The sequence below is a fragment of the Melospiza georgiana genome, chromosome 3 (assembly GCF_028018845.1).
Source record: "Melospiza georgiana isolate bMelGeo1 chromosome 3, bMelGeo1.pri, whole genome shotgun sequence".
Lineage (NCBI taxonomy): Eukaryota > Metazoa > Chordata > Aves > Passeriformes > Passerellidae > Melospiza > Melospiza georgiana.
In genome coordinates, this window is record NC_080432.1 from 16,083,192 (window position 1) to 16,101,936 (window position 18,745).

Consider the following 18,745-nt stretch of genomic DNA (forward strand, 5'->3'; position numbering starts at 1 on the left):
GGTCAATCCTGCTGTAGAAATGTAGAATTGGTACCCAGCTGCAAGGAGCACTCGGCGTGCAGGGGAATAATCCAAAAGGTTTTAATTAGGCAAAGCAGCAATAAATGAAGGAATATGAGCTTGGATGAGAACACTCAAACGGATAAATAACGGGGAAAGGCGGGATGCGGGAAGGGGAGATCTCGCTCCTGCCAGGGAGCCCCGAAACAAGGCAGGGCACAGACCCGGGGGGCGCATTAATGCCGAGCACATCCCCGATCCCATGGGCAGCGCCAGCAGCCCAGCCCTTCCGTCAGCCGCTGGCTTCCTCCGCGTCCCGGACAGCGTCCCGTCCGTCTGTCCGGCCGCGGCTCCCTCGCTGCCCGGCTCCGGAGGGCTCCCCGACAAAGGCGCGATGCGCCGGGGCTCCCTCCCGGCCGCTCCTTAGCGAAGCAAGTCACGCTGCCGCCACAACTGCTCCTGTGTGCCTGTTTGAACTGTCCCTCCCAATTAGCAGTAATAAGGGACTCTGTAAAGATGAGCAAACACGGCGCATTCATTAGTCCCGGCGGCCCCCGCCCTCGCTGCCGGCAGCGCCGGGAGATCCCCAGGGCACCGCTGCCGAGGATGCCGAGCGCATCCCGCCGGCCCCAAAGGCAAATTAATGACGAGCCGCTCCGAGAGTTTGCCCGAAATTATTTTATTCTGCCCCAGAATTGATTACTCCCCGCCTGGAAATATGTCCAAATCAATACGCCGAAGCTCAGGACGAAAAAAAAGACATGCTCTAGCCCCATTTATTTATCCACTTTTTTGAGGAATGGCACATAATTTACTGGGTTGGAATTGCTAAGCCTTTCCAGAGCAAGGACTAATGACCGGCTGAAGGGAAGCAATGCCTCCCATCCATCTCCCAGGCGAGCCACGAGTCCCCAAACGCTGCTGGTGACGACCTTGGCAGTGGCCAAGACGCCCACGGTGACAGAATGTGCCTGAGGCCATCATCAGGCGGGTGGATATGGGAAGGGAAACATGTGGGTCGAGGCAGCCACCAAAGGAAATGCTTTTAAACCTCCCCACAAGGATGAGTGGTGCCCAGGTGGGGGTCCCTGCACAGCCTGTTCCTGCCTGGCCAGCTGGAACCAGGCTGGAGCAGCCAGTGCCTCAGGGGTGAGCTGAAAGCGATGCTGAACATCCACCACAAACACTGGAATTCTTTGGGCAACACCTGTGGCTGGGCCTCAGCACTGCCCAACAACCACCTGCCCTACCCAGGGCGTGTGGATTCAGCTCCCCAAAGCAAATGGCACGAGGGACACCAGGGGACAAGGACATTTTGCTGAGCCCCAGGCCTGGGGGAGGCGGCAGCAAAGGCTCCCCACTCTCCGGGTGACATGTACCTGCCAGAGTGCCCCAATTGCCAATGCTCTGCATGCTCTGCGGGGCCCTGCATTTTCCAGGGCATTAAACGCTCCTATCCCCCCTGGGAAGCTCGGTGGCAGCTGTCACGCTGCTCACGGGGGGTGGCTCCTGCTGCTCACCATCAGTGTCACTCGCGAGCCGCTGGCGGGTGAAGGACGAGGTGGCCCCGGTGGCCCCAGGAGCTGCCAGCACCAGCACTGAGGGGCAGCTACAGCAGCACATCTGCATGGACACTCACGGGGCCTCCTGTGCACTGCCACCCACGGAAAGGATGCTCCTGATTGTGTTCAAACAGGAGATCTCAAACCTTTCTGCCTGTTGCGAGCCCTTCAGGCAAACATCTGCATGTAAAACAGAGATGTGAAGCAGCAGAGCACTGCAAAAATCCAAATCCAGGGCTTGCTGGCTTCCCCTTGAGCAAACCCCTTCCTAGCCAGGCTGGTGCAGACATCTCTGAGGGCATGGTGTCCCCAGGCCTGGGCAGCCTTGGGCTGGAAGATAATTCCCTTTGGCCCTGTCTCACAGACAAGGCGGGAGAAGGGAACCAAGGAAAGAGCAAAACACAGCGGGGATTGCAGCACACTTTGCTTGGCCCCAGCTCAGAGGCAGGGCAGGGAGAAGAGTGGATTTGCAGAGAGCCCAGCCTGGCACTGCTGATGAGCCCAAGCCCCCCAGCCTGAGCCCTTGGCCAGGGGCTGCAGGGCACAGCCCAGCTCACACCCTGCTTCAGCTGCACTTGGCTCTGCTCACAGGGGATTCTTCTAGACTGAAACACTGCTGCTCCCCCATTCAGAACGGGAACATCTGTGAAAAGGGATCATTCATAATAAACTTGTGAGTGCTGGGTAGGGAAAAAAAAAAATACTCGTCCCAGCAAACAACACAGCCTTTATTTCTCAGTGCGGCCGCCTGAGCCTGCAGCACCCTGGAGGGTGGGGCAGGGAGGGCTGGGGGGCTCAGCTCGTCCCCCTGCACCCCCAGGCTGCACAGCCCCCCAGGCACAGCCTGGTGCAGCAGGACAGGACAGCAGGGACACATGGCAGGGCCCCCATTCCTTCACTCGCCTCCCTCCCAGCCTAACAGGCACAAATCCCCCCATGTGGCAGCAACACAAACAAGTTTTATTACTCAATAAAATATTTGGAACAAAATAAATGGTTTTGTCAAACACTATATCTCCTCAAATAATAATGATGCACCAGCTCACCGGGAAAAACAAGCGACATTCATATTCTGTGGCAAAGGTTTATTTTGCCTCCCCGAGGAGAGGGGAACGGGCATTTCAATTCGGAATTCAGACACTGTATGGGAATACAGTAACTATAGTTCTCAGAGGGTTTGTGCAAATGCCAGCAAAACAAACCCCAAATCAAATTTATTAGCTGGTGGAGATCTCTAACAATCTTACACAGTGACTGATGAAGCCGTCGGGGAATTCCTTTCAACATTTAGTGATTTAAAGCCCCTACAGAAACTTCATTGTCTGCTCCAAGACAGAAAGAGTTCCTCGGTGCCCAGTGCTGCTCCGACAGCGGCACTGGGGTGGGTGACATTGCCAACGTGTGCTTTCCTTCATCTGGAAACATTTCCAGGAATCCTAACATCCTGTGGAGCACCATAAAGGGAGGCAGCACAAATGAATTAAGAACGGCAGCCTGTGTCCTGAAGGGCCTGTCTGTGGTTCGATGGCAAGGTGGGGACGTTCACTGCTGCCCCAAGTGTGCTTCCAGAACCAATCTGGATGTCATTCCCCACATGGATCAGGCACTGGACACCCACAGTCTGCTTGGCAGAGCTGCAGGTTTTGGACACAGCCAGATCCCACCAAGTGCTGGGTGCCAGAACAGGGCTGGCTGTGCCTCAGTGGGTCAGAGCTGCTCTCTGGGAAAGCACCAGGACAGGAAAAGCACCAGGCTCCCACTCCAGGAGGGGCAATGCCCTTCCTGAGGATGCCTGAGGGGAGGAAGGTGAAGGTGAAGCTGAAGGCACAGCTCTGCCCCCAGAGCACCCACACCAGGCCAGCTCCCACAGAACTGCTTTTAAAAGCAAACCCAGAAATGCACAGCTCTAATTGCCAGGTTTTTTGTCATGCACGCTCATCACTGGGTCATTTGCATTTTAGCTGCTAAAATATCAAGGGGATGTTACTTAATCAATCACGGCAGCTCACAAAGTCCTAAGTGAGAGAATATTTTTTGATTGTCTCTGCTTGTATCTAAACATCTCACAAACCCGCCAGCCAGTTCTTCATTTCAATTAGGGCAATGCTGATCGTTAGCTAACTAATAAGGACCAATTTTCTGTCACAACTATTTCCTAATTAAATTCAAAACAGAGATTTCTAACCCAGATGGTCAGCAATGCTACAGATTTGTTTAAATTTGGTATCACAGTAACAAACTACTAATTAGGGTTTGTAAATACGCCAATTCCCTTATGACTTAGTTGTTAGTAATGCATACAACCGGTTTATTAAAGCACTAATTGTGTCTGGCTTTACTTGGGCCTAACACATAATCCACTTATCACATACTGGTACCAACTCATTTTGAAGGGATTATGAATGAAATCATAAATGAGGTCTCGCATCCCTTTCCTGGTATGCTTAATAAAGGTTTGCTGTCATATTTAGATGGCATATTTAGATTTGCTGCCTCTGATGGAGAACGGCCCCGCAGTGACGCTGACTCTCCATCCTCCAAAGGCCGCTTGACAAGAAAAGTTTCTGCCCCAGCTCCATTGGGCAGCAAATTGTCCCAGCAGCCAAGCCACTCCAAAAGAGCTCTGGCATTGCCCAGAGAAAACACTGAATTGTTTATTTCCCACTGAAGTCAAGCTCAGCCCCTCCACAGGGCTGGGGGCTCACAGGACCCTCATCCCTTTGCCTGGAAACCTCATGAACCTGGACCACCTTCCTGTAGAGGGATGGAGGCACCAAACCTCCTGGATTCCCTCCTGCCCTTACAGAGGGACAGCCCTCTGGAAAGGACCCTGTTATTGAAGGAAGGCTTTGTTCCGAAGAGCCCTTTCTCTTTCCTGGTATGCTTAATAAAGGTTTGCTGTCATATTTAGATGGCATATTTAGATTTGCTGCCTCTGATGGAGAGCGGCCCCGCAGTGACGCTGGCGCTCCATCCTCCAAAGCTTGTTTGACACAAAAAGTTTCTGCCCCAGCTCCATTGGGCAGCAAATTGTCCCAGCAACCAGGCTACTCCAAAGGAGCTCTGGCATTGCCCAGAGAAAACACTGAATTGTTTATTTCCCAGTGAAGTCAAGCTCAGCCCCTCCAGAGTGTTGAGTCCTCTCAGAATCCTCACCCCTTTGCCTCATGAGCCTGGACCACCTTTCTGTAGAGGGATAGAGGGCACCAAATCCTCCTGGATTTGGAGGATTCCCTCCTGCCCTTGCAGAGGGACAGCCCACTGGAAAGGACCCTATTTTTGAAGGAAGGCTTTGTTCTGAGGAGCCCAAAGGGGTGACACCCCACAGCCAGGGCACTGAGCCCCTCGCCGCAGCGGCTTTATCAAGAGTGCACAAAGTAGGAAATAAATGATAGATAACTGTGAATTGCAAGGTTATGTAAACATGGAGGGGGTTCCAGAAGAATCCTATTAAAGCATAAAAGAAAAGCGTGGATGGTTTATCACATCACTAAGACCCAAGAATGCATTAATAAATAGAAGAATAGATAACGAACCGTGGAGTACAAGGCTAAACTATCTGCTATTGTGAGGATCCTGTGACAGTAGAAACAATGAAGGGGAAGAAAAAAGCTTTGTTGGTCTGCCACCAGAACCTTGTAGTGTATCTTTTATAGCCCATTTTTAATGAATTCACAGCACCTATCAGTTATTCTCTGCCCAAATCCCTCATTTTCCTTCCTCTTGAATGCAAATTCCCATGCTGCACTCTGCCTTCACCATGACTTCCCCCGTTAAACTCGGGGGCTCTCTGGGTTTCAATGGCCTTTCAGCCACAACCACAACAGGTTTCTGCTTTCATATTTCCAAAGGGTTTTCAGGATGGTAACAAAAGTGGGGCTCAATGCAAAGCAGGAGTACCTCTGAGCCTTGCTGCATCCTTTGCTTCTTCTGTGACAGGAGGGTGAATGCTCAGACAGGTCTGATTCAGCCCAGAGTGATGATGCCTAGACGTGCCTGCAAGGGAAAGAAAAACCCAAACAGATGAAAGCTGCTGCTCCCCTTGCTGTTTTCCAGCCCTCTGCAAATAACACTGAGAATTGTTGGAGGGGACTTCATATTAATCCAAGAGATAGTACCCTCTTTGTAGACACTACTGAGGCTCACTAACAGTTTATTTTCACTGCTCTGAGGGCGTTTTATCATTAAATAAGGACCTGGGATACATTTACTGTAGATTACTTTTATTTTTACTACAGCATCGTTAGGTACAGAGCACTAAGGAGCCAGGGCTGACTATGACACACACTGCAGTAAAACCCCACTGCCTCCAGCAGAATCCGAAATCCTGATGGACTTCCATGTAAAAAATCCCAAGGAATCTGTGCTGCTGTGCTGGCAGCTTGGTGAGGCACCAACATCTTGCAGAAGCACAGCCTTGATGAGTCTGGCAGGGGCAGAAGAAGGTCTGTGTTAGAGATGGGCACAGCACGATGGATGCCCAAAGTTTCAGAGTTCTTTTGGTGGCAAACCCACCTGCTGCAGGTCCCCAAACTGGGCCTTGTTTGAGGTTCACATGGGAACTCCTCCTGCCTCCTCACTCTTCACATCCCCAGAGGATGCTGCAGGTAGGCAGGAGAAGCCAGCTGCCTTTCCTCACTCTGAGAAAATGGAATTAAAGAGACCTGACTGAACCCCAAGCAGGGGGCAGAAATCTGGATTTGCCTTTTTCTGGACTGTGCCCACTCCAGATCCCAGCAGCTCTTGATGCCTGTCCCACCAGCACATCTCCGTGAGCTTCCAGTGAGTCCTGCAGGACAGCCACACCACAGGGAGGGTCCCTTGTCCCCAGAGACAGGACAGGGGGACACCTCCCCTCTCCTTTGTGGGTGCCAGAGGCGAGGCACAGGCAGGGAACAGGCTGCCCTCCCTCCCCTCAGCCCAGAGCCTCTGCTCTGACCAGGAGGAGCAGGGAGCAGGCTGCTGCTCTCCCAGGCACACTTCAGGCCAGCGAGGAGTACAGCCGAGTGCTCAACAGGCTCTGGAAATAAGTGGAAGTCAAATAAGTTTGCCACTCTTTGTCCCCCTTTCAATATCTAGCTTTGATCAAAATCCTTGGATACTCAAGTGGTTGTTGACTTAATGTAGTAATGAGACATAGCCTTAAGTGAGGCCATTTCCGTGCCCATTCAGGCTCTCTGAGAGCAAGGGACGCAGGAGGAAAAGCCTCTCCTGGTCTCTGGGAGCTGCAGCAGAGCCCAGAGCAGAGGCAGCAGGAAGGCCTGGTGGCCACAGCTACACGAGGCACGCTTTAACATTTAACTCTTCAACATCCATTTTGTGCAACAGAGCCTCGCTGGCATGGTGCAGGGTGACACCAAGAAATCCACTGAAAATACCTCCTCCAAAAGCTGCAGCAGGTGGCCAGCTCCAGAACACCACTGTCACCATTGCCTCCTCCTGGGGAGCACTGGGGAAGAGGGTGGCACCATCCCAAGGACGTGGACTGGACGATCCTAAAGGGATCATAAAGGGTTCTGCGATTCCCTGGGGCAGGCTATGGACCTGAGCGAGGCGAGCAGGGAGGGAAGAGCCCAGGAGCCCTGAGAAAAGTTAAAAATTCTCCAGGTGATGGGGAGCAGCTCAGCCAATTAGGATTTTAATTCCCCTCGTTATGCACAGCCAGTCAATAAATTCTGCAGCAAGCAGCTGCTCTAATTCTTAAGCCCATTAAGCCCTACATCTGATAGGCGGGCGGGAGGGGCTGCCAAGGGGCACAGACGGTGCTCCTCGAGATATGAAACATTTCCTCTTGTGCATCTGGGTCACCCCAGCCAGCCCCACTCCCAACGGGTATTTTATGGAGGCAGCGAGCAAGAATTTATAGAAATATCCTGCCAGAGACACACACACACACACCACATATGGAGAGAATAAAGAGGTGATTGCATGAGAGGCGGGGAGGGAGCGCTGGTGCTGCGATGGAGCAGGAGAGTGGAGTCTGGGATGGAGCAGCAGGATTTGGGTGTCTGGAAACACAGGGAGATGGTCCCAAAGAGCTGGGCAAGCAGCCAAGAGGGAAGAAAAGCAGGATCAGAGATGCGAGGAGGAAGAAAACTCCTGGAGCAGCATGGCAAGCCCAGAGAGGGCTGGCTGCCTCTGGGGTGGGAGGAGGCCAGGAGCCACAACAACAATTCCTGGAGAGAAGGGGCAGATGGCTGGATCGGAGGTATTCCCCCCACTGCAGAGATGAAAGGCAGCAGAGAAAAGGGAATACACTGGGAGTGGAAAAGCCTTTGGCAGCCAAGACGGTTTTGCTTGTTAATTGGCAACAAGCTAACACATTAATTACAAGCTAACACATTAATTACAAAGTTACTGGATGGTCAGGAAAAACACTGGCAGCGGAGCAATTCACATTCCTCCGGAGACTGAGCAGAGCCTGCTCTAGGAACACTGCCTCTGCCCACCCACACCCAGGATCTGAGCACCCCAAGGCCCCAGAGCCAGGCAGAACATGATCAGGGATTAAAAACCACCCCACCTTCAGCTGAGATCTTGCTTGTCTCAGATTAGCACGAAAGATTAATTGCAGGACACGTGCAACCGGCCAAAATTTAATTTATTCTCTTTTCATCCCTTAGACACAAATTTGAAAGTAAGCTGCCCACTGCACAGCAGGAAAACACCAGCCCTATAAGGCACTGCTCCCCCTGTCAGCTCCACAGGGCCCTGGATGAGAGAGCAGCCCTTAAGCCTTGATCAAGGCAAGGGGTACAAATGAAAGTTTGCCCTCCACTGATCTCAAATGGAAGAATATTTTGCTTTTCCCTGAACCTCCCAGCAGCTGGAAGGTTGGTGCACTTTGGTTTGGATTCAAAATCTTCTTCCCGGAAGGAGCTTATGGGTTCAAAAGCTCCATTATTAGGAAGAAATTCTTCCCCGTGAGGGTGGTGAGGCAGTGGTGGAGTTTTCCCAGAGAGGCTCCATGTGTTTATTGCAACTCCTGCAAACAGCACTAATGTTTGCTAATAATGGCACAGATCAGTGGCTGCTGCTGGTAAATTAATTAGGAATGGCATCACTGTGCTCTGATTAGTTGCCATCCTTCCACCTTGTAATTTTGTCACCAGCTCACATTTCAAACGCCACTAGAAGCCCACTCGAGCAAGCCCATCCAGAAGGGGGGACCTGCAGTGCTGGGCACATGCTCACAACTGAGAGAAAATGGCTTGAAAACCTTCAGAGCTTGTCAAGGCCAGTTTATTCAAGGTAATTAATCTGTCGTTTTGAGAGCGTTATGTATTTCCTGCACAAGCCAGCTGAGAACACGAGGCTGCTGCAGAAGCATCTCGGTGTAGCGGGCTCCAAGGAGCTCAGGGATCAGCCTTTCCCTTCCCAAAGCACAGCTTCAGCTGGAAATTCATGATTATGTGCATTGGCTTCTCTCCCTTGCCTGCTGGGGTTTGAACTCAAGGAATTAAGTGAAAGTTTCAATTCCAAAGCCCACTGAACACTCCAAATCCAAGGAATGCACCTCAAAGGCCTGTGGCTGCAGGGACAGGAGCCAATACTACAGATCTAGAACTGCAGCCCTCACCACCTCAGCTATGGCTGCAACACAGGTGGGGGCACAGAAATCTTTCTGTCACTTTTGAGTTAATAATTTAGTAGGAAACGGGGTTCCTGTGGGTCATTAGCATTAATTATTCTGCAATGCCTTGCCCATGAGGAGAGACTGAGGACACTGTGACACACCCAGTGATGCACTGATGTACCTGCCTGTCCACCTGCAGCAGAGAGAATTTTGAGTGGAACCAGAAGAGCCTTCGGAGGTTTGGGGGAACAGGCAGCAAACCCTGCCAGGGCCGTTTGGATGCTCCATGGTGCAATCCCCGGGTGCTGCCACAGCAAATGGAGATCAAAAGCAACAATAGTCTGCAATCAAGGATATCTGCATAATAGTTTTCCTGAAAGATGTTTGTGCAGGTGAGCGAGGAGTAAAGCATTGTTTCATCAAATGGTAATTTCCTTGTATCGCAGAGAATGAATCCCACTCGCTCGCCGGGGTATAATTCAATTAAAGGGGAGAACCCTACGCCAGGCAATGAAATCTATCGGCTTGACTGCCATGCTGCAAATCACACCAAGCAAGAAAATGGCATTTGGTCCTGACATCATGATTTATTTCCTACTCAGTATCTTATAATTCTTACAAGATAAGCCAAGACGAGAAATTACCACGTGCGCGTGGGGGTCACGCCTGATCCTCTTTTATTTTATTTTCCCTTCCCAACTGCAGGACTGGGTGTTTCAGCCTTATCTTTGAAGAGGCCAGTAAAATAAATGGAAATATTTCACAGAGGCCAAGCAACCCATGCTCTGCACCCATGGCTGGGTCAGGCATCTCCAACATCCAGGTACATGCAGCATGGGACCAGAGAGCCCCATGGCTTCTCCTCCCTCAGCCCACTCCCCTTTCCTCAGGAGGATAGAGAGGAAGGAATGCTCTGCTCCATGGGGAACTCTCTCCTCTCTCCCTCCACAGGGAGAGTCCCCAGCAGCTTGGGAAGGATGTCAGCTGTCCGGGATGAGGCCCCAGCATGGAGCCCTGCCAAGGGGAGGCTCTCTGCCTGCCTGCCAGCCTAGGGACACTGTCCGTGCCCCAGCTGTGCCCAGCCCACCTCGCCTGCCCACATTCTTCTCCCCTCCCATGGCAGCTGCCTGTAAGGGCACCTCAGCCCATCTCCCTGGCTACCAGCAGGAATGCCCGGGCAGGGGGACATGCTGTGGGGCTGCTGCCCTCCCCAGTGAGTGTGTCAGGAACCCTTTTCCATGGACAATCTGTGGGTTCATTGTCCACCCAACGCAGCTCGGCTCTTGGGCTGCCCATGTCACAGCCGCCCTTTGCATGGCACTGGGGGGAAGCTGTGGGCAGCATCACCAGACACACTTGGCTTCCTTCAGAGAGACTTTTTTAGCTATTTGACCCTCCTGCTCCTTATTTGCTTTCAGGATCTTAAAATCTTCCCCCTCCAACCATCTTTTCCTCTCCTTGCCCACACTTCAAATTCCTGAGCACAGGTAAACAGACATTCATTCCAGCCTGTCAGCAGGCAAGAAAAGCTAATTAAAGCATTGGTAGCACTGCTGGATGGCATTGCAATCCTCTGCAACTGGATCAGAAAGCTGTCTGGCCAAAAATAAGCAATATTTGAATTTATTGTATTTTTATTGTATGCAGTTTACCCCTTTAGCACCACTCCCCACAACATCTCTATCACAAAAATGTCCCCACTCCATGGAAGTCTCTTCTCCCAGACCTTCCTGAGGGCTGTGTGTCCACACAAACCTGACCTCCCGGTGAAGGCTGTTTTCTCCCAAGTGCCCCAAAAACTGTGCTAAGAATGGGGGTGAACAGGCAGGCTGGGGAAGCTGCAGCAGAGGACAACCCACCCCAGTGTGAGTCAGAGGAACAGATGGGTGACAGTCACCTTGTGCTTTGCACTTCACCTGTTACCTGCCCGTGCTTTTCCCTCTGGGAGACGTGGCTGCACCGAGTCACTCCAAGTTCCACTCCTGAACCAAAAGTTAATCTGAGTTTGAGAACAAAAGCAGTGCTGTTTGTCCTTGCACACCAAGGACTATGACAATTGAAAGGGTTCCTCACTACAGGCTTGTCACCGTCCCTGCTTTAATCTCCTCCTCTCCTCTGCTCCTTGCCTCCCTCCCGTCACTCCCGCTGCTCCAGAATTCTTGGCCAGGCCAGTGGGATGCTCTGGGTGAGCCCACGGCCCCCTCAGCTCCCTAACAAGATCATCACCTCCTGCCAGAGAAGAAACTCCCACCAAAAATAATTCTGATATCCAAACCCCGTTACGAACTGCTCTTTGACACAAACGGCCCCGGCAGCCCCAGCAGTTCCAAGCACTGCTGTGGGTCAGACTCCAAACACCTTTCCGGAACTCAGGTTTCCCTTTCCACAGAATTTATTGTGCTCATCTGCCGACAGAATGAGGCAAAACCCGCAAACAGCCATTTTTAAGACACCCAGAGCATTTCAGGAGCCGGGGCAGCGATGTCACACACATTAACAGCTGGTGACAGCCCAGCGCTGTCACATTAGTCAGCGCTGCAGCAGACAAGCATTATTTGCCCATCAGCCTTGAAAGCTATCGCCACAACCTGGGAAAGAGACAGAGACAGGGAACACATGGCTTGGATGGAGTCACACAGAGCATCGTTATCGAAGTGAAAAACAGCTCGTTTTCTAAAGCTGTTGGCGGCGGAATTCTAGGTTATCCAGGTTATCTCCCGGCCCGCACAAGGAAATCTTGGTGCAGCCATTATCTGAGAGCAAACTGGTTCTGTAGTTTGCAAAATTAATAATATTTAGCCCGCTAGTTTCCGTAGTAACCAGCCTGCCATCCCTCCCTGCCTGCCCGTGGCAAGGTCTCTGAAGCATTTCACATAGTACTTATCCATTTTCTTGCTCTCACCTCGCTCTCACCTTTACTTTCAGCGCAGAACGCAACACAATCCACCGCCACTAAAGACTAGGCTGAGAGTCAGATTAAAATTATCCCTGTTTGCCCTGACCTCTTTTCTCTGCAGGTGAGAGTGTCCCCATTCAGCAGCTAAATGAAGCAGAAATGATGGAGTGTTTGTTTTCCCTGACTTTTCCTCAGCTTGCCAGTAAATTTACAGCCACGAATATGAAGTGTTAATTTAATGTTCCCACTGAGCATCTCATTGTCAACAAAGGCTTCAAACCCTACGAGAGGAAAAGGTTAGCTCATGCAGAAAATGACCCTTATGGCTTGATTGCCTTCTGGTCCAGACTCGCTGCGAGCAGAAAGCGGAGGGCTTTGACTCGCAGCTTAATGCATTTGATGGCGATAAATGGGAGCTCTCTGCTCGGCGCGGGGACGGAATCACCTGTAATGCTCACTTATTTGTCCGCACACACAATCTCCGCAGCCCCAAAGGGAAGTGGCCTCCTCGTTGGGCCCCCCCATCCCCTCCTTCCCCCCCCAAACTAATTTGACAGAACCGAAAAGTTAAACCCTTCATTATCCCCCCCAACTTCAGCGGAAGGGGCTTGCTGGCTGCAGATTACAACAGGACAAATTAGCGGTGGCGTGAAGCATGAAATTGCTTTCTTCGCTTGGGTTTCAAAACTTTAAGGCCTCGGCTCTGGTGACGTGCAGGGAAAAAAAAAAAGTTCTTCCAGGGAGGAGAAAGAATGAAAGAAGGAAGAAAGGGAAGGGAAGGGAAGGGAAGGGAAGGGAAGGGAAGGGAAGGGAAGGGAAGGGAAGGGAAGGGAAGGGAAGGGAAGGGAAGGGAAGGGAAGGGAAGGGAAGGGAAGGGAAGGGAAGGGAAGGGAAGGGAAGGGAAGGGAAGGGAAGGGAAGGGAAGGGAAGGGAAGGGAAGGGAAGGGAAGGGAAGGGAAGGGAAGGGAAGGGAAGGGAAGGGAAGGGAAGGGAAGGGAAGGGAAGGGAAGGGAAGGGAAGGGAAGGGAAGGGAAGGGAAGGGAAGGGAAGGGAAGGGAAGGGAAGGGAAGGGAAGGGAAGGGAAGGGAAGGAAAGGAAAGGAAAGGAAAGGAAAGGAAAGGAAAGGAAAGGAAAGGAAAGGAAAGGAAAGGAAAGGAAAGGAAAGGAAAGGAAAGGAAAGGAAAGGAAAGGAAAGGGGAAATGGAAAGGGGAAAGGGAAATGGGAAATGGAAAAGGAAAAAGGGCAGGGAAGGGAAGGAAAGGAAAGTTACTTTGCCTGGAAAAAGGAGCTTAATACCCACTGTAAGTAACATTTACAGAACTAACTTGTGAACCAGTTGGAGCACAAGCAAGAGCCGCCACAATGTTTGTGCTACACTAACCCTGCTTGGGATCTTTAGGAGAAAAAAGAAAACCTGATGGTGGTGTGGAACAGGATACAACAATTCAAAAAAGACTCAAATAGCAGAATTTATTTTCCTTACAGCTAAAACTAAATCTGAAAGCAAGACAGAGATTATGACACATGCTAATGCACACATGGTGGGACTATTCACTGGGAAATCAAGCAAATCCCTCTATTAGCAGCCAAAATGTAAAAAAAAAATAAACATCCCAACCCTACCCAGAAGCTATTGACTCAAAACCCACAAAAATGCCTTTCCACAAGCTTTTCTGAAAGCCCAGTACCAGAGAGGATTAATTTGGGTGAAACCCAAATGCACTGCTGGCACCTGGACTTCCAAAGCCTGTCTGGAGTCAGAGGTATAGGTAGAAGAAAATGTCACCACCTGGCCCAGCAGTTTGCAGCCCATGTCTCAGGGCTTCCCAAGGCAGACAGGGATTTCAGAGGTCACAGCTGAAGCGCTGGCATTTCATCAAGGACCTAAATTACACAAACGAGTCTCTAACTCATCCCGCTGGCTGTGCACCTGCTGGGAGGCAGCCCCTCGCATCCCACATGAACACACCACTGAAATCCCAGCCTCAGGAAATCCAGGGGAAGCCAATGGGGCTCACAGGGTCACGGAAGCATTCACGAACGCAAGAATTGAATTCCACAAGTGCCATTTGAACAGAATTTCCTTCAGCAAGGAGCAGGCACAGGTCTGGCATGTCCCTGAGAGGAGCAGGAGTGTTTGCAGACACACAGCTGCTCCCAGGCCCCGATCTTTTATTCAGTGTGTGCCCAGCCACGCCAGGCTGGAGCTGCACGGGCTGCTCCCAGCCACGCCGCCTTTGGGAGCCATTTGCCGGTCACATTGTCAGTTAACAGGAGTCATTTTGAAAGCAGCAATTCAGTCTCTACACTCCTTTCCTAACAGCATTTTCAGCCTGCAATTTGGATGATAGGAAAATTACAACCCTGCTGCACTATATTATGTGATATAAATGTTATTGCAATTAAGCCGATGAGGAGAAACCCCAGAAAACAAAGATGCATCGTCGCTGCTTTCTCCGTGTTCTCTCCCCAGAAGCCGAGCAGTTATGGAAGGGCAGTGCAGGGGAAGAAGTGTTTCCATGAGCTGGAGGGGCTGCAGGAGCATGGGAGCAGCACAAAGCCCCGGGGACACGCTGGGATTTCAGCCAACAAGTGATTTCCCTATGGCACACACGAGGGAGAACTGCTCTGAGGAACAAGGAATGGCCAAAAGCAGTCCAGGCATCATTCTGGTGATGGAATAGGACACATCAGGGCACTCTGGAGGGGATTTCCCACCAATTACACCAGAAATTTTCATTCCTCATCTCCTCAGCACCCACCCAAAGATTCCTTCTCCCAGCTCAAGCTCCAGAGGCCTCTGGAGCATTTTGATGTAACTGGAGGACATCAGCCAGGTAGCACAGCATCACCTCCCTGTGCAGAGCAGGAAAATGGCATTACAGGATACCTGTGCTGTGGGTGAGCCAGCCCCAGCCCCAGTGTCACCTACAGGCAATGCCTGGGGACAAAGCCTGTCCCAGACACCAGCCAGCTCTGCAAAAACCTGGCACCTTCTCCCCAAAGCCTCAGCTGGGCGCTGAGCAAATGTTTACTGACAGGAGCAGCAGCCACAGTAAATGACTTTGATTTCACTGTTTCTGAAGAAGGGAAAAAAAATAAAGCAAAAAAGGAGTCCTAGCACTCATCATTTACTCCAAGGTGCTGTAACCAGGTAGAAACTTGTCTTTTATATGCTGAACTGTGTCCATGAAAACACATTATCTTTAAGTGGGCACTGGAGGAACCACACTCAACATTGACTTCTTCATGCCATCGCTAACACTGGATACTTCAATCATTTGAAGGTTTAAGTGGAGATTAGCAGAGACCTCACCTGCATCTCTCTCTGGCAGTTCAGCATGTTTTGGGCATGCTCTGCAGCAGCAAAGCCCCTGGAAGGCAAAGCCCTGCAATCTGCAGAACAAGGTCTCTGTCACAAAATCAGAGCCTGGAGAGGCATGTGCCAGATCCTGCTGCTCAGGCAGCTCCCAAAGGGTGCCCAGCTCTTCCCAGGCCTGGCCAGCACCTCAGCAAAAATCCTGTTTCCTCAGCAGTGGACAAGCTCAAATGCTTTAAGAAATATCCCAAGCAACTCTGCCATGCAAGAAGCCTGAGAAGCAAGACAGTTATTTCTTCCTTTTTATTCTTTTTTTTGGGCTGCCAGGCCTGGACACTGGAGGACTCCAGAAACTGGCAATGGCATGTGGCTTCTTTGAACATCAGGAAGCTGTGGAAAGCACTGGTTCCCATTATTTTGGGTGGAAGATCTCCAGTCCTCCAGCAGACGGAGCAGCCCCTTGCTGGCAGGGAAGCCGGGGTGCCCGGAGCAGGGCACGGGGCTCAAGCCCTGAAAGCTGGATGCTCCCCAGCCCTGTGGAAACCCTCCTGGTCCTGCCCCTGCCCTGGCAGCGAGGGGACTGGCAGCCACACGTCCCTAATGGCCGGCTGGGATGTGCTGCCACGTCCGGCTGATTAGCTGTGGGTGATCCGAAATGTCAGACCATTATGTGCGACAGCCAGCGCCACCGGCGCACAACGCCCTCCTAATCATGGCCTTGCTGGCTGTAAGTGGGAAAGGTGATGCTTAAAACACAGAGAGGAAATCAGCCTGAATTACTGAAACAAACCAGTGAAGCCCTTTGTTCCCGTCAGCCTTTCCTAGGCTGGCGGAGGGCTCGTGTCCTCGCAAGGCGATTTGCAATATTCTAACTAAGATTAAGGGCATGAAAAGCCTCCTGTCCCAGCCCTGCACCCAGGTACCTGCACACCTGCCCTGCTGTGGGTCCATAACTCTGCTCTGTGAGCACTTCCATCCCCATCCAGGGGTGGGAGCATCTGGGAGGAAAATCCTGCTGAGGGCAAAGGAGCACAAAGCTCCTCACAGCACCCGCAGCCCATGGAATAAACACCCCCTGGTGCAGGGCAGGACAGGGGCAATCAGCTCCTCCTCACATCATTTGCTTCCAAACACAGCTCCTGTCCATGTGTGCTCTCGCCCCAGCACTCTGGAACAGGCAGCCTGAAAACACTCCTGGCCAAAACCAGACCCAAATGATGCTGCATTCAGCTACGGTCATGCTTGATACTTCTTATGATTTCTTGGGAAAATGTTAATTTGAAACATTGCTATACTCCACGCCAGTGCCACAGCAGGGAATAATCGCCCCATTTCAAGCTCAGAGCAAGGCTCAGATATAGGGAAAAATTAAACAAGGATAAGAGCAAGAAACCGTTAAATGTCAAAAATATTTTACTGCCAGTTCAACAACAAAGTCTGGAGGAGATAAGTTTGTGTGTGTACTAATGTTATATAAAAAAGTGATTATTCAGCCCTGGGAACAGAGCTATTGATTCCAGTAACAAAGGGCACTATATACACTACAGTGGGTTTGCTCTTTTTAGCCTGGGAAAATTGATTTTCTTCAACTTTCCCTTGAACCTGCAGTAGGGTTTAATCTGAACCTAAAGGAGCCTTTTAAGAACTCCCATAAATTAAAATTATATCTCTTCATTTGGCACATTTTGGGTTCCTGCTGTTCCAGCAGAACCACGGGAAGCGCTGGAGAAAGAGGTGGGAGGAAGTGATAAGGGCAATTTGTGACATCCTCCCTGCACACGTTTGTTTCCACACATTAGAAATAACAGGTAGACATTGAGATGTTTGTTTCCATACATTAGGAACAACATGCAAACATTGAAAGTGACCATGGGTGAAGGTGTGACCCCCTCATATCCAATTCTGTGACCATGGGTGAAGGTGTGACCCCTCACCCCCCATCTCTGTGACCATGGGTGAAGGTGTGAGCACCTCACACCCATCTCTGTGTCACTGGATGAAGCTGTGACCCCTCACACCCATCTCTGTGACCCTAATTGAAGGTGTGACCCCTCACACACCCCATCTCCATGACCATGGGTGAAGGTGTGACCCCTCACACACCCCATCTCTGTGTCACTGGATCCATGGAGATGTGACCCCTCCCAGAGCCCCTCTCTGTGTCCCTGGGCCCCGTGGAGGTGTCCCCCTGCCAGGTCACACCATGCCCAGCCCCACACCCGTGGTGTGCCCTGTTTACAGCTCCCGCACACCGTCTCCTTTGTGGCCCCGCTGAAAACCCGCAGTGTGCAGCACACCACTGTACATTTACGCTCTTGTTTCCCCCCCAGTGAGGCAGTAAATGACCTTTTATTCAAACAACAATTCCTAAAACAAAACCAAAAGCCAGCCCCTGGTCAGATGTGTGCACGGCGAGGCAGGGTTTGTTATTTAAGCGGCAGCCAGACTGTGTGCTATGCAAACAAACCCCACGCTCTGTTCTCCCAACCTCCTGCTGACTTTGCAACTAATTTTGTTAGCGAGGAGAACACACTGAGCCTGACATCAATGCAGCAAAGAGCCCCGAGACATTTGTTCATAACTTTGTAACAAACATTGATCAATCGATTTTTTGCCCGCGTGGGGAGGGAAAAGCCCACAAACAAAACAAAACGCATATGGGGAGATTTTTTTTTTAATGGCACAAAGGGCAATTAGGAACCCAACCTTCCAGTGAAATGAGATTCCTTACAGTCGTCTGTGCTTTTAAGTCTTCCCCTTATGCTCAATGGAAGCAAAATCTACTGCCAAGCCTACAAAGGAGGAAAAAAAATCAGCTGCAACCAAGAGATGGTCGGTGGGCCTGGCGCAGCATTTCCGAACGCGACAGAACAAAGACAGGTGAAGGCTCCTGACAAAGTGAAGGACACCCCATCCCACGTGCACAGCCTTTAGCACCGTGTATCAGATCAATGCAGAACCAGCAAAACACAGAAAGCACTAATTAGCCATCCAAAATAACTGAGTGCTGTGCAAACAGCGCAACATGAGCATGTTTACCCGAGCTCACTCCTCCAGCTGTGCACCTCAGCAGCACAGAGGGACCCTGGAGGGGGCTCCTCACCTGGCCAGGCAGGACAGGTGGCACAGGATCCATGGAGGCACAGCTTATCCAGCCTGCATTCCCCGTGGTGTCTGGAACAAGCTGCTCCCCAAGCAGCCTCCCAGCCACTGGCACTGTGGCTCTGCTCAAAGGGAGCTCCCGGGCACGTTTGATCACAGACTTAGGCAAAACTTGATCTGAGCATGTTTCAGCCAAGCCTCAGCCCTCAGCTTGGACATTTCATCACCCTAGGCAGGTGCCCGGGATCCTGCCTGCCCTTTTCCCAAAGTGTTCCTCAGCACTATGGGG

The 18,745-nt window shown here is 51.3% G+C and overlaps 1 long non-coding RNA gene across 1 annotated transcript in view; it reads right to left on the reverse strand.

Annotated features, from left to right (window-relative positions):
- Window positions 1–5,468: 5,468 nt before the first annotated feature.
- LOC131081998 (uncharacterized) overlaps window positions 5,469–18,745 on the reverse strand; it is a 29,078-nt gene continuing 15,801 nt past the window's right edge. The window contains exon 3 of the long non-coding RNA XR_009114305.1: window positions 5,469–5,558. This is a non-coding gene — a long non-coding RNA (uncharacterized LOC131081998). The remainder of the gene's footprint in view (window positions 5,559–18,745) is intronic.